This window comes from Protopterus annectens, chromosome 1.part0, assembly GCF_019279795.1.
Source record: "Protopterus annectens isolate FY-2018-M chromosome 1.part0, PAN1.0, whole genome shotgun sequence".
NCBI classification, from domain to species: domain Eukaryota; kingdom Metazoa; phylum Chordata; order Ceratodontiformes; family Protopteridae; genus Protopterus; species Protopterus annectens.
In genome coordinates this window covers 452,057,659-452,073,591 of record NC_056725.1, presented here as the reverse complement: position 1 = coordinate 452,073,591, position 15,933 = coordinate 452,057,659, and the positions used below count along the sequence as shown (strand labels likewise).

Sequence of the window (15,933 nt, the reverse complement as noted above, 5' to 3'; positions counted from 1 at the left end):
ATTCACTGTAACATCAAATGAGCTAAGCTTTGGTATAGACGGTATACCCTAGAAAACACAGATAAAAGGTAAACAGTTGTGATGACAAACTAGACAAAAAAAGCTACATTTAAGCCTCACTATACTACGAAGACTGTACACCCTAGAAAGACACCCTAGGAAGAAACACAGGTCAAGGTAAACATCACGGTGATGACAGACTAGAAAGACAGATCTACAGTCCAAGCATCTTATACAAATCATGAAGTCATTATATATTCACTGCAACCAAGTCCAAAACCAGATTAGAAACTGTTCTAGTTAATCACCACATGTTGAACATCTAGATAGTTACACGCATCTTGTCACCATCAATGAATGAGATAGTGCCAGCACAGCTAGTGAATTAATATAAATTTAATATTTAAAAAATTCACTAGTAGCTGTGCTGGCAATATTTCATTCCCCTTGTCACACTAATCTTTGAAAATCTACCTTAATTCCAAAGAATTAATCCATTAAAAAAAATCCACTTACCTCCAGAAAAATCAGCAGCAGGGCTACTAAAACAAGCTCTCAGCAGCAGAAGAGAACAGGCAGCAAAAGGGCCAGCAAGCAGGGGAACACACCACCACCCAGTCCACAGCACTTCTCCTCTAGCCAGGGCAAGACTCCAGCAAGCAAGGCAAGCAGCAGGGCTAAGGCAATCCTTCCAGGCAGCAGGCAGGGCTTCCAGGCAGCAGGCAATCCACTGAAGACGACGTCCAAGCAAGAATTTCAGATCTTAAAGCAGCACCCTTTGTACAAAAGTAAAAGGTAAAAACTTAAGCTGAAGCGCCGCTTTATATTCATAAATTTTCACGGGCTTTGCAGGGCTTTGACTACTAACTCTACGTGTTGATTGGCTGCTTGCTGCACAAGCCTCGTCTGCAGCAAGCAGCCAATCAACGAGAGTCCAAGACGGGAATGTTTTTTTTTTTTTTTTTTTTTAAATACGCGCTGACGAGCCTGACGTCGCTATTTCTGGACTCCGAGTGCAAGAACCGGAGAACCGGAGTGCCCTACTGACTTCCGGGCACTCCGGAAAAAAAACGGAGGGGTGGCAACGCTAGGTTTAAGTGTTACTTTATTTATACCAGGTGTTCTATCTGCTGCAAGTCTTACTATCCATCTGTACTCAGACATCTCAAGCTTATTATTTTGATCCCCTAGTCTCAAAATTTTTATGTATGGCTTCCAACACTTTAAATTTAAAGTTATGTGAGTTGCCTTTGTCTATTCTTTGTGCTAAAGCATTAGATGGAACATTCCTTTTCATATCTGACCTGTGCTCAATAATGCGATCTTTCAAGCATCTTGAGCATTTTCCAACATAGAATCCCTGGCATTGTGCGCATGTAGCTAAATAAACAACCATAATAGTTTTACAAGTTGCTGAACATTTTACTGCATATGTTAGTCTACTTACTGGATGTTCAAAATATTTTTTTCACAAATATCTGAACAGCTACAATTATAACAAGGAACGGTTCCTATATTATGTATTACTGGATTGATTAAATTTGCTTCAAAATCTTTAAAACGTAACTTCCTTTTTAAATTATTCATATTTCTATATGTAAATAAGGATTATTACCTAATAATGTACCTAATTCCGGTTGAACCATCAAGATTCGCCAGTTCCTTTTAATTATTGTTTCTACGTATTTAGTCATATTATTAGATGTAGTAACATATCTCACTACTTTTGAGATTTTAAGTATTTTTTCTCTGTTTATTTGCTAAGTTTTTCTGCATAGCTGCCTAGCTTGAGCATTTTCTGGCTTGTTAAACTTGATTTCTGTATTAGTAGCTGTATTTAGAGCACAACCAAAAGCTGTTTGCTGAATTTCCTGTTTGCACTTAATTTTAAATCGTTTTTTTCTTAAAACTTGCATATTTTCTGTCCTTGACCTAGCACTCTTGTGTGGGGTCATTTACTGCACTGTTATAACTTGATATTACTTGTGAACCTCTGCTATCTCTGTAAAAACAAAACAAAAAAAAAATCTTGCTTTTTCCCACTTTTCTGAGAGTTAAAAAGTTCAGTTACAGGCTTGCTGTTCCTGAACTGTTTGAAAGTTTCTGTGAGGCCATTTTTGCTTGGGCTGAAGGAGGGTCTCTGTGTTTATCAGTGGCAGTGACTAACATTGAGCAGCTTCCCTGCCCCGGAGAGGTGGTTACTGACTTGAAACTGTAGTTTTATTGGCCACTAGGGGTCATTTCCATAACTCCTTCATTTGTTCTCAGAGGAGTGGTTTAGGGCAGTGACTTGTGGTTTGTTGGCCAATTTGGGTCATTTCCTGTCTTTTCCAGCCCCTGCTATAAAGCACGCTTTAGCGATTTAGCCGATTTAGCGGAGTTGCTACTGTTGCACACTAGGGCAGCGCCCGGTTAAGCAGGTTTAAACTATTCGGCTACCTAAAGTCCACTCTTCAAATTTTCCCTTAAAACTACCTTCCTCGAACTATACTACTGATCTAATCAGCGTATCCTATAATTAAAAGATCATCTCTACTTGACTCCAAGTAGACTATTCTCTATCTGTTAAGCGTAGCACTTGCTCCTACAGTACTTATTACCTTGATACGGCACTCTTGTCATAGATAGTACCCCAAAAGGCAACCGCCATTTCTCGGTCACCCACGTCCCCGGAATCTTTTTAAAGTTTTTTTGTCTATTCCTTCTAGCATGTCGAGGGATCAGTTGCTAGTGTCCTCTCCTGCTCAGCTGGTGAACCTGGGAATATTGAGGCAATGTTACAATTGCCTCATGTACACAGACAACCCTCTCCTCCTCCCACAAAACACAAATACATGCGAGAGATGCAACTATACGGCCAAACTGGAGGCTGAGCTCTCTCAACATAGGACTGGCAAGACCAGTCAGGAGGAGAAGGTTACCACACACACTATAGACCCAGTCTCACATATTACCATTACAACCTCAAATCATACACAAACACACAAAGACATAATCGGAGGTTCTGATCAAAAATCTACCTAAACAGCAGAGGCCACCAAAGCAGACACCCAAACAACCACCACCTCAGAACACAACACCTGCAACACATAGACCTCACAGTCAGAGTGTCAAACAGTCACAGCCCTTAAGGCCAAACACAATGCCAGACACACTAGTCATTGGTGACTCCATAGTCAGACACACTGACGTCCCGCTCACCAGACTGAGTAAGGAGAAGGTCACAGTAAGCTGCCTGTCGGGCGCTAGAATCCGCCACATAACGCAAGCACTCGGGTCTCTCAACAGCAGGTACAAATATGATTCAGTCATTGTCCACGCTGGTGTAAACGACCTGAGACGTACCTCCTTGGACTACATGAAAAGAGACATTGAGTAGCTCTCTGATTATGCAGCCCAGACAGGTATGACCCTGACCTTGAGCAGTATCCTACCTTCACCAAGAATGATGCCACAATACAGAGATAAGATGATCAGCTTTAACAATTGGCTTAAACACTGGTGTCATTCAAAGGGGATCCAGTGTCTGTCTGCCTGGGATGACATGCTGGACAAGCCACGCTGCTTCGCAAGGGACGGCTTGCACCTGTCACCCTGGGATTCGGATATTGGCAAAGGCTCTTGCCACCCCATAGTGCCTTTTTAGGCAAGGCTCAAATTCTAAACCTACCACCCTAGAACACAAAAAGGAAAAAACTAAGGGTAATGCTGCTCAATGCCAGAAGTCTAAATCTCAAAATGCACGCACTCGAGGCCCTTCTCAGTATGGAGAACATCGATGTCTGTGCTGTGACAGAAACCTGGTTCAAGGCTCCTGAGAGCACCCCAGCTATCAGGTTTTACCTCATATTTTGCGTTCCGGCCCCAAAATCTGTACAATACCAAGAAAGGAGGGGGTGTATCAATATTCATCAAGGACACCCACACCTCAAGAGTGGTGGCAAGCCACGATGCATCGGAGACCATCCACGTGCAATTAACCATAGGCAAGACTGCTCTGCAAATTGTAGCATGTTACAGGTCACCCTCACAAACTCAGGAACCTCACATGGCCTTCCTGAAAACACTAGAGGGGATAAATGTATCACCAAACACCATCATACTAGGTGACTTCAATTACCCTAATATAGACTGGGAACACTACTCAAGCCCAAACACCCTAGCCCAAAAGTTCCTGGAATTCATAAACTCAAATGCCATGGAACAACTAGTCACCATCCCCACAAGAGGAGATAACATACTTGATCTCATCATCACGAACATGGGAGCACAATGTTCAACACCGAGGTGTACCCCTCACTGGTGAGATCAGACCACAAACTAATCTCGCTGGAGGTCCTCATCCCACCCCACCTGAAATAAAAAGACCACAGTAAAGAACTTCTCAAAAGCCGACTTCACACTTCTAAAGACTAGTGTGGTCTCCTTTAAGGCCCCGAGCGTGGAAAACAGTACTCAAGCCGCTGAATCACTTACAAATGCCTTCTACCAGCACCTGCAGGACTGCATGGATAAGGCAATCCCAAGCAAAACAAAGACTCTTTGTACCAAAGGCAAGCGTCCAGTCTGGTGGACCCCAGCCATAAACAAACTCTACAACAAAAGGAGGAAGCTACTACAAGATAGAGCAAAATCCTTAAAAGGTAAGACACCCTTGATCACTATAAGTAAAAAACTAAGAGCTCTCATAAAATCATCCAAAGCAAATTTCGAGAGAAAAATAGCTAAAGACTCAAAAGACAATCATAAGGCCGCCTTTAGCTATGTTAGAAACCTGGGAGAAAACTCCCAGATATGCTCAGAACTAGTTCAAAATGATGTGAAGATTACTGATCCTACAGACATTGCCAACATACTGGCTGACAGGTTCAGTGCAAACTTCTCCCTCCCCAAAGGAGAGATATCTATACCAAGCGATTGCAGCCCCCCAAACATCTCCAGCGCCCAAGTGAGAACTGCTCTCTCCAAAGCAAAAAACAAAGCATCCATGGGACCTGATGGTGTCCCCGGCTGTGTGCTCCATGAACTCAATGAGGAATTAAACCCACAGCTAGGACAGCTGTTTAATCAAAGTCTTACCTCTGGATACATACCCAGGGAGTGGCGCACTGCAACTGTGGTACCACTTCACAAAGGCGGTGCCTCCACCGACCCTGGAAATTACCGGCCCATTAGCTTGACAAGCCTTATCTGCAAAGCCATGGAGAGGATCATAATGGACCTCATAAATAAAGACATAGGGAATTTGCAGACTTTGGATCCAACCCAGTTTGGCTTTGTCAAAGGCAGATCATGCCTTTTAAACTTGGTTGACTTTTTCGAAACAGTCACCAAAGCCATTGATGAAGGAAAGGCAGTCCATACAGCCTATCTCGATCTGGCTAAGGCCTTCGATACAATACCCCATTCGGGTATCATTGAAAAACTCATCAGCTTAAATGTCAACCCATACATCACAAGATGGGTTGCAAACTGGCTGAGTGACAGAACCCACAGGGTCAGAGCTGCTGGCGCCATGTCAGACTCAAAGCCTGTCACAAGTGGTGTCCCACAGGGCTCAGTCCTGGGCCCACTCTTGTTTGGCATCTACTTTTCCGAAGTACAAGCAAACACAGGAGGGTTATGGCTGACAAAGTTTGCAGATGACTGCAAACTTGGCCATAGTAGAAAACACATCTGACACAGATATCCTTCAGAAGGGTCTCACAGAAGCGGATAACTGGTGCCAGAGCCACGGCCTAAAGTTAAATGCCAAAAATGCATAGTCATACCCTTCGGGAAAAACAAGGTTACCCCTAGCTACCAAATAGGTGGCAATCCACTGAGCACAGAAGAAGTTATCAGGGACCTGGGGACCCAGGTTGATAGTAGTCTGTCATTCGACACCCATGTAGCTAAAGTAGTTAGGAAGACCTTCTACATTGCCCACCTTATCATGAAGGGATTCTCATCTAGATCAAGGGAGGTCATAGTCTCCCTTTACTCATCACTCATCAGACCAATGATTGAGTACAATGCCCCATTCGGAATGTATCTGACCCGACACTTGCAGCAGCTGGAGAGGCCACAAAAGTTCCTCACCAAAAGGATAAAGGGTCTCAAAAATCTGTCCTATGCTGCCCGACTGAAAGAACTCCAGCTCTATTCAGTCGCTTACCGCTTGCTCAGAGGTGACCTTTGCCTAACATACAAGGCCATGTCAAACCCAGATTTGATGAATATGCTTCACCTCAAAAATCTAGATCCATCAGAGCCACAAGGGCGGAGACTTAAACCTTGACACGGCTATTAATAGGACGTGCTGGAGGGATAGATTCATCACCCAAAGACTCCCTATGCTGTGGAACAAAATCCCGGTACATGTGAGGCAGAGCACCTCGCTGGCCTTGTTCAAGAGAAATCTTGACCAATGGATGGGAGATCGCAGATATACCCCAGGGATTACCTCAGTGTCACTGCTCGACAGAGGCACAGCAAAATAATGGGTATAGTTCCCCATACTAAAGGGGTGGCGTAAGCCACAAAACGATGGGCTAGGCTTGTAAATGCCCTCGGGCAGATAGCCTAGTATGAACCTATGAACCTATGAACCTAGGGGATACGCTCTCTTCATTATCCTTGATGGTTGAATAACTACTAAAATATGGAGATGCTTGCATAGTTCTAGTCTCTAGTATATTTTTTCTTATTTTCATGATATTTTCCATGTCATATCCCTATTTTGAAACTCTCTACAGAGAATTTCCATTTGTTCTTCACATTTCCTATAGTCTGTGTTTAACTTACTAATTCTTAATAGCTGGCTTTTTACAATGCCCTTAAATACATGCGCTGCACACATACTTCTGGCATGTGTATATCTATTCACATGTACATCATTTCTATGTGCACGTTTCTAATTTATTATCAGAATCTTTATAGATTTCGACATCCAAAAAGGATATCTTGTCCCAGGAATAATTCATAGTAAACTTAAGAAAATTAGTAGCATAATTTAAATACTGAACAAAAGATTTTAATTGCTGTTCATCTCCCTCCCATAATAGGAAACAACAGTCAACGAAACGTTGATAAAAAAGGATATTATTTCTAAATTGATTATCACTTCTAACGTAGTGTTTTTCCCACTGATTAAAACTATGTTAGCATAAGTATTAGCCATGGGAGTATCCATGGCCACACCACACATTTGTAAGTATGGTTGTTTATTGAACAAGACTTTTTTTCCAGAACTACTTTTATCATGCTACACAGTGTTTCCACTTCTTTTCCCATCATTTTTACATCAAAACAAAAATTTGCGAATTGCATTCACCCCCATATTCATTTGGTATTACGGTTAATAGGGAACTTGTATCCAAAGTTACCATTATGAGTTCTTTGTATCTATTATTTTCATACATATGTAGAGCTTTTTCAAGAAATCATTGGTATCTTTAATGTAGCTACGGCAAAGAGGTAGATATTTACTCAAATTTTCCTGAACATAGATGGACAGAGGTTCAGTTGACCATCCTCTTCCTGAAACGATAGGTCTCATCAGTGGGGTGGTCATTGATTTATGCAGTTTCGGTAATCCATATAGAATAGGAATCACCGAATTTGATGTTTGGAATTTCAAGAATAAATGACACACTACATATGTCTAAAATAAAACATTAAAACATTATGGATGGCATCCATGTTAATATTTGCGAAGTTTAAACATGTTAAGCAAAATTTATCTTAATTCAATGTAACTAAATTATTTTATATTTTATATATATATATATATATATATATATATATATATATATATATGTATGTATGTATGTATGTACATATAAATATATATTAGAAATGTGTTTAGTTGATACATTTTTATTTTAATTTTAAAAAAAATTTCTTTGTTGGATAGGATGAATATATATTTTACAAGTAGTGTGTCTTTTAGAAAAGCTTACGTTCTTAATGATTTTTATTCTCACATTGGATGGCTATGTCATGTGGGTCACTGGCATATCATTTATAAGAATGTTTTAACTTATTCAACTAACACTGAAGGGAGATTCCTGAAAGTTATGTTTGTTATAAAAAAATATTTTCTCATCACCTTGGGATACAGACACCACTAGTGAGGCAGGAGAATGCCTCTACTTAGTTTGTCTGCTATCACACTGAAACTCCCTGTAATATGCATTGCTATCAGAAAGCAGTTGGAAGAGATCGCCCACTGCCAAACTCTGAGAGCTTCTAAACAAAAAGAGCAAGACTTTGTTCTTCCCTGCTTGTTGATGTACCAAACTACACATATATTGGCTGTTTGAACAACTGTTCCCAATGGGAGAGCAGTTTGAAAGGCCTGCAGCGCTAACAGCACTGCCCTCATCTCCAGAACACTGACCTGCAAACTGACCTCCATTGGTGACCAAGTGCCTTGGACAGTCTTCCCCAGAAAAAAAACCCTCACCCCATCTGGGAGGCAGCCATGGTCACTATCCCATGTCAACTCTAAGCCATAAAGGGACAGCCCAAGACAATTTCATCTCACTGAAGCCTACCAGCTAGGTCTTGTCTGCAACGCTTGGCAATCAATATCTGATTCGACATGGGCCGATACCGTGTGAAATCTTGCTAGGGGGAATTAATGTAATGGCTGAAGCCACTGAACCTAAGGCCTGTAAAACTAGTCGTGCGGCTACTCTCTTGTATATGACAATCTTTCTCACTTGGGCCTTGAACTTTTGCAATCTTAGATAAGGTAGGGAGGCTATGTAAGTATTGGTATTTAGTACGACTACTACGAATTTTAAAGTTTGTGTTGGAGTCTGTTGTGATTTTTCATAATTCATGGTTATCTACAGGTTGATGCAGGTCTGGAGAATTGTAGTCTCTTGCTTATTCTAGTAGATGCCTGGTGGGAGCAGTAATGAGCCAGTCTTCTAAATATGGAAATGCCAGGAATCCATGCAGTTTCAGGTGAACTGCTACTACTGCAATGTACTTGGCGAATACCCTTGGGGCTGTGGAGAGGCCAAAGGGCAGAGCTCTGAACTGGTAATGACTGGCTCCCAGCCAGAAGTGGGGAAATCTCCTGGAGGGCTTGTCCATTTTTATGTGGTAATACACGTCCTGGAGATCAATCAAACATATCCCATCGTTTTTCCTTAGAAATAGAGAATGGACTGAACCATGACCATCTAGAATTTTTTCTGACCAACAGACTTGTTCAAAGCACTTGGATTCAAAATGGGTCTCCAGTCCCCTGTATTCTCTCCCACTAAAAAGAATTGAGAGTAAATTCCATATTCTATCTGGTCTGGTGGGACCTCTTGAATGACACTCTCTTCATGCAGTTTCTGAATACCTAGAACTGCTGGTTCCCTCTGACTGGATGGAATGTCAGGGATTTTGTTGGAGTTGTGTGGAAGAAAAAAGAGGAGTATGGTGTATCCTCTAGTTATAATTCTTTACACCCAAACACCCAAAGTTATCTGGAGCCAGGCGTGTTGGTGCAAGGATAAACACCCCCCCCCCCACCAACTGCTTCTAGAGGAAAGCAAACAGGACTCATTTCAGAAGCACTTGTAGAGTTTTCCAGGAAAGGTGTTCCTTGAACCCTGATTTTGAGGGCCATCTATGCTGTGTGCACAGCATGTTCCATTACAGCTCCCCCCTCTGCCCCTGCGAAAGCCACTACCATGTGCATCCCAGAAAGGCCTTTGGGACTTTTGAAAAGCATTTTCCTACTTCTCTGGTTCATAGAAAAAGGACTGCTGAGGAGTAGAAAAACATATGCCAACTGCAGAAAGGCTCTTACCATCTTTTTCACACTTGGACAAAATTTTTCAAACTTCAGGGCCAAAAAGGGACTATCTGTCAAAGGAGGGATTGATGAATGAAGACTTGAATGGCTCCACAAATCCGCAGAAGTGCATCCAAGTGTGTATTCTTATGGCTAAGCCCAATACCGCTGCTCTTGTCATCCCTTCAGCTGCATGTGCTATGAGCCTCATGGACTAATCAGAAATAGAGTCTATGGTGGCTAACTGAGAAGCAACCTTAGCCTGGACTTTGTCAGATATGGCTCCTGAAGAGAGTATCTGATAACTCTCTAATCAGATTCCTCTGAAGTATTGTGAAATGTGCCATAAATTTCAAAGACCGTAATGCAAAAGTCGATGAAACATACCTATCTATTGCCAGAAAATCTATTGGGAGGATGGACAGTGGAACTTTCCTCTGCCAGTTCCTTTTTTGTGGCTGCCCTACCACCACGGCATCTACTGCCATCCCCTTTGCCCAAAACTGATGATCCTCAGGAGCAGTTAGAATTCTTTCTGGTCTCTTCAGGATGGGTTCAACAGCGTCAGAAGTCTTCCACGCCTGCTGCGAGATCAACTTAATGAGCTTGTCAGCAGGCAGTCACCCAAGAAGTAGATGGTTGGAGACCAAAAGCTTGCAGATACACTGATTCCTCCAGGGAAAGCTGCTGGGATGTCCAGCCACTCCGCTGCTTAAGAATTTCAAGGATGTCTCCAAAGGAGATGTCTTCCGGGGGTGATCGTGGAGAATTCTCCCATTCATTGTAATCAGCGTCTTCTGTGATAGATTCCTCTGGGGAATCTAGGTGTTTCCTCTTATACTTCCTCTTCTGAGGAACCTCATCAGTGGGATGATCTGAAGAGAGGCCAGAGAGGCTAAAACCAGAACAGGTAACTCCTGCAACTTCGGTGCCCACTGTCCTGATGTTGGAGTTGGTTCAGGCTCTGGACGAAGGAAAAGACTGGCAATCAGCTCTGACATATGTGGAGCTAAATGAATGCCCACAGAGGACAGGGGCCTCTCCATGGCCTGGAAAGCTGGTCCCCCCCAAAGAGGGAAGAGAGCCCAGAACTGAGAACGGCTGCCTTGGAACAGTGCTCTCTCCCCAACTCCGAATAGACAGCCCCCGAAGCTGAAGCCGGGGTGGAGCTAACACATGATGAAGCCCCAAGGTGCAGAGATAGATCCAAAAAGATTTGAGTGGAGTCTTCCTCCTCTGAATAGACAGTGTATCAGTAACACCAAGAGGTCTCTGGATCTGAAAAGGCCGAAGCACTCGGGGTAGGAATTGGTACCGGAGATGGAGATCTAACCGGAACCAAAGCAACTGGCACCAGTAAGGTCGAAGTCGGAATCTCTAATGCCTCAGTGGAGGTTAGAGGAGGAAGACTAGTGGGAGTAGAAGGAGGAAAGGTTCCATCACCAGAAAGGGCTAGAACAGAGGACACCCGAGATTCCTCTTGCTAGAAGGAGCTGATCTACCATTCTCATCACATCTATTTCTGTCAGACTTTTGGCGGAACGAATAGACTGGGTAGCAGGTGATCTTATACATTCCAAAACAGGACTAGGTAACTTGAGTTCCAAAGGGGGTCAATGGATGAGGAATATCTGGTCCTAGGACAGAAAAGAAATGAGAAATCAACACTTTCCATAGGTGCCGTAGACATCTGTACGGGAGAAACAGAGCAGATGTTACTGACACTATCGGTTCCATGGATTGGCTCAGAGTCTGTGCTGACAACTTTGGCACCCATGAGTGAGAAACTGTCAGCATAGAGGGTGGTACTGATGCATCCTTTAATGCCTGGACAGGTTTCGCACTAACAGAGGGAACCAATGTTTTTAGTCTCTTGGTAGTCAAATCAGTGGGGGGAGCTGGCACTGAAAGACTCTTTTTTTTGGCTTTGTCAATTTTGGAAGAAGAATGGGATGGAACATCGGTTTTACTTTTCTTCTCCTGACCAAAGATGGCTTCCTCAAAGGGAGATTTTAACATCTTCCTCAAAATTAGTTTATTGTTCCTTTCTGCCAGGGCCTGGTAACTAAAGCTATAACAGATAGAAGAATCTTTCTGTAAGTGCACTGGGCCCAGGCAATAAACACAGAGCATATACCCATCAGAATTAGGAAGCCTTTGTTCACACTTGAGGCATTTCTTGAACTCATTAGTGCCTCTACCTTTTTCAGCCAAGATACCCACAAAAAAACGGGTAGACACTACCACACGCACACACAAACTATTCACTCAAAGAAAAATTAAACGTTAGAGGTAGAAGTACACATACTATTGTTTTGAAGATAAAGAAAGGAAGGGGAATCAAAAAAGGGACACACACACACACACACACACACACACACATATATATATATATATATATATATATATATATATATATATATATATATATGTTTGCTATCATTATGTCGACATGCATTTGCACGGCTATGAAGTATTCGAACATCAGATGTTCGAATACTTCATATTACGGCAGGTGACATGAGCGAAGGTTTGCATTGCGAATGAACGCACTGTGCATTCGCAATTCTAACTTTCGGTCATGGGAGGGGATCACGGTACAGTGCGGTTAGGGAAATGCACCCCTTTCCTCACTGTAGTGCGATCTCGGAGTTGGAATGTTAAGGTAGGGGGGGTGTGGGGGGCTCAGCCCCCAGCATAACTGTGTGTTCGGTTAGGTAGGTAGGTATGTGATTATGGGAAGGGCGGGCGTGCTGTGTATCACCGTAAATGTCGCAAGCGACATTTTCGACAATACACCCTTGTTTTCGAGTTTACTATTATTCGAAAATGTTCATTTCCGATGCATAAATTCGAAAATAAAGACATTACTTATTTTTACTTTCGAATTTGTGATAGTAAACCATATCTATATATATATATATATATATATATATATATATATATATATATATATATATATATATCTGTGTGTGTGTGTATATATATATATATATATATATATATATATATATATATATATATATATATATATCTATATCTATATATCTATATAGAGAGAGCGAGAGAGAGATTATACATATAAAATCTATATATCCATTGATATATATGTATCTATCTATATATGCATGTGCTATTGTGCGTGTGTGTATATATATATATATATATATATATATATATATATATATATATATATATATCATCTTCTTTCGGCTGTTCCCGTTAGAGGTCGCCACAGCAGATCACCTGTTTCCATTTCTTCCTGTCCTCTGCATCTTGCTCTGTCACACCAACCACCAGCATGTCCTCTCTCACCACATCCATAAACCTTATCTTAGGCCTTCCTCTTTTCCTGTTACCTGGTAGCTTCATCCTTAGCATCTTTTTCCCAATATACTCAGCATCCTTCCTTAGCACATGTCCAAACCAACTTAATTGTGCCTCTCTCGCTTTGTCTCCAAACCTTCCAACCTGGGCTTACCCTCCAATATTCCTAATCCTGTCCACCCTCGTCACACCCAGTGCAAATCTTAACATCTTTAATTCTGCCACATCCAGCTCAAACTCGCTGCCTTTTTGTCAATGCCACTGTCTCCAACCCATATAACATAGCTGGTCTCACTACCCTCTTGTAGACCTTCCCTTTCACTCTTATAGGTACTAGTCTGTCACAAATCACTCCTGACACTCTTCTCCACCCACTCCATCCTGTCTGTACTCTCTTCTTCACCTCTCTTCCACACTCACCGTCACTCTGAACTATTGACCCCAAGTATTTAAACTCATCCACCTTCACCACCTCTACTCCTTGCATCCTCACCACTCCTCTATCCTCCCTCTCATTCACACATATATATTCTGTCTTAGTCCTGCCGACCTTCATTCCTCTTCTCTCTAGAGCACATCTCCATCTCTCCAGGGTCATCTCCACCTGTTCCCTACTCATTACAGATCACAATGTCATCTGCAAACATCATAGTCCACGGGGACTCCTGTCTGATCTCGCCTGTCAACCTGTCCATCACCATTGCAAATAAGAAAGGGCTCAGAGCTGATCCTTAATGTAACCCCACCTCCACCTTAAACGCATCCGTCACTCTCACCGCTGTCACACTACCCTCGTACATATCCTGTACCACTCATATACTTTTCTGACACTCCTGACTTCCTCATACAATACCAAAACTCCTCTCTAGGCACCCTGTCATATGCTTTCTCTAAGTCTACAAAAACACAATGCAACTCCTTCCGACATTCTCTGTACTTCTCCATCAACACTCTCAGAGCAAAGATCGCATCTGTAGTGCTCTTTCCTGGCATGAAACCATACTGCTGATCACTAATCATCACATCCCTTCTTAACCTTGCTTCCACTACTCTTTCCCATAACTTCATGCTGTGACTTATCAGTTTAATCCCTCTGTAGTTACTACAGCTCTGCACATCACCCTTATTCTTAAAAATCGGTACTAAAACACTTTCTCTCCATTCCTCAGGCATCCTCTCACTTTCCAAGATTTCATTAAACAATCTGGTTAAAAACTCCACTGCCATTTCACCTAAACACCTCCATGCTTCCACAGGTATGTCATCTGGGCCAACAGCCTTTCCATTCTTCATTCTCTTCATAGCTATCCTTACTTCCTCCTTGCTAAACCATTGTACTTCATGTTTCACTATCCCTACATCATCCAACCTTCTCTCCCTCTTTCTCTTCATTCATCAACCCCTCAAAGTACTCTTTCCATCTCCTCAACACACTCTCCTCGCTAGAGAGTATGTTTCCCTCATTATCCTTTACCTGCTTGTACATCTTTCCTAGCTCGGTCCGTCTGTCTAGCTAATCGGTACAGGTCCTTTTTTCCCTCCTTAGTGTCCAACCTTTCATACAACTCTTCATATGCCTTATCTTTAGCCTTCGCCACCTCTCTCTTTGCCATGCACCTCTCATCTCCTTATACTCCTGTCTACTTTCTTCATCGCTCTGACAATCCCACTTCTTTGCCAACCTCTTTCTCTGTATACTCTCCTGTACTTCCTCATTCCACCACCATGTCTCCTTGTCGTCCTTCCTCTGTCCAGATGTGATACCAAGCACCTTTCTAGCTGTCTCCTTTACTAGCTCTGCTGTAGTTACCCAGCTATTTGGTAACTCTTCACTGCCACCCAGTGCCTGCCTTAACTCATCCCTGAACTCCACCTCACAATTACCCTTTTTCAATTTCCACCACTTGATCCTTAGTGCTGCCCTCACACTCCTCCTCCTCTTCCTGATAACCAATGTCATCCTACAAACCACAATCCTATGCTGCCCAACTACACTTTCTCCAGTCACCACTTTACAGTCTCTAATCTCCTTCAAACTGGCCCTCCTACATAAGAAATAATCCACCTGTGTGCATCTTCCTCCACTCTTGTATGTCACCCTATGCTCCTCCCTCTTGTTAAAATATGTATTCACCACAGCCATGTCCATCCTTTTCGCAAAATCCACTACCATCTGACCTTCTGCATTCCTTTGTTTAACACCATACCTACCCATCACTTCCTCTTCCCCTCTGTTCCCTTCACCAACATGCTCATCGAAATCCATTCCAATCACCACTTTCTCACCCTTTGGTACAGTCATCACCACTTCATCCAATTAACTCCAAAATTTTTCTTTCTCATCCATTGCACACCCAACTTGTGGAGCATACGCACTAACAACATTCATCATTACACCATCAATCTCCAGCTTCATAAACATCACTCTATCCGACACTCTTCACCTCCAAAACACTCTCCGCATACTGTTCCTTCAGAATAACTCCTACGCCATTTCTCCTCCCATCCACACCATGATAAAACAATTTGAACCAACCTCCGATACACCTAGCCTTACTCCCTTTCCATCTGGTCTCTTCCACACACAATATACCAACCTTCCTTCTGTTCATCATATCAGCTAGCTCTCTCCCTATACCAGTCATACAGCCAACATTCAAAGTTCCGACCCTCACTACCACAGTCCTAGCCTTTCTCCTCTCTTCCTGCCTTCGGCCATGTCTTCCGCCTCTTCTTCGGCCAACAGTAGCCCTATTTCCACAAGCACCCTGTAGGCTAACAGTACTGGTGGCGGTCGTTAACCCGGGCCTCGACCGATCCGG

General features: G+C 42.6%; 1 protein-coding gene across 2 annotated transcripts in view; it reads right to left on the bottom strand.

Annotated features, from left to right (window-relative positions):
- XPO5 (exportin 5) overlaps positions 1-15,933 on the bottom strand; it is a 2,857,558-nt gene that overhangs the window by 1,678,423 nt on the left and 1,163,202 nt on the right. The gene's annotated exons all lie outside the window — the stretch shown is intronic.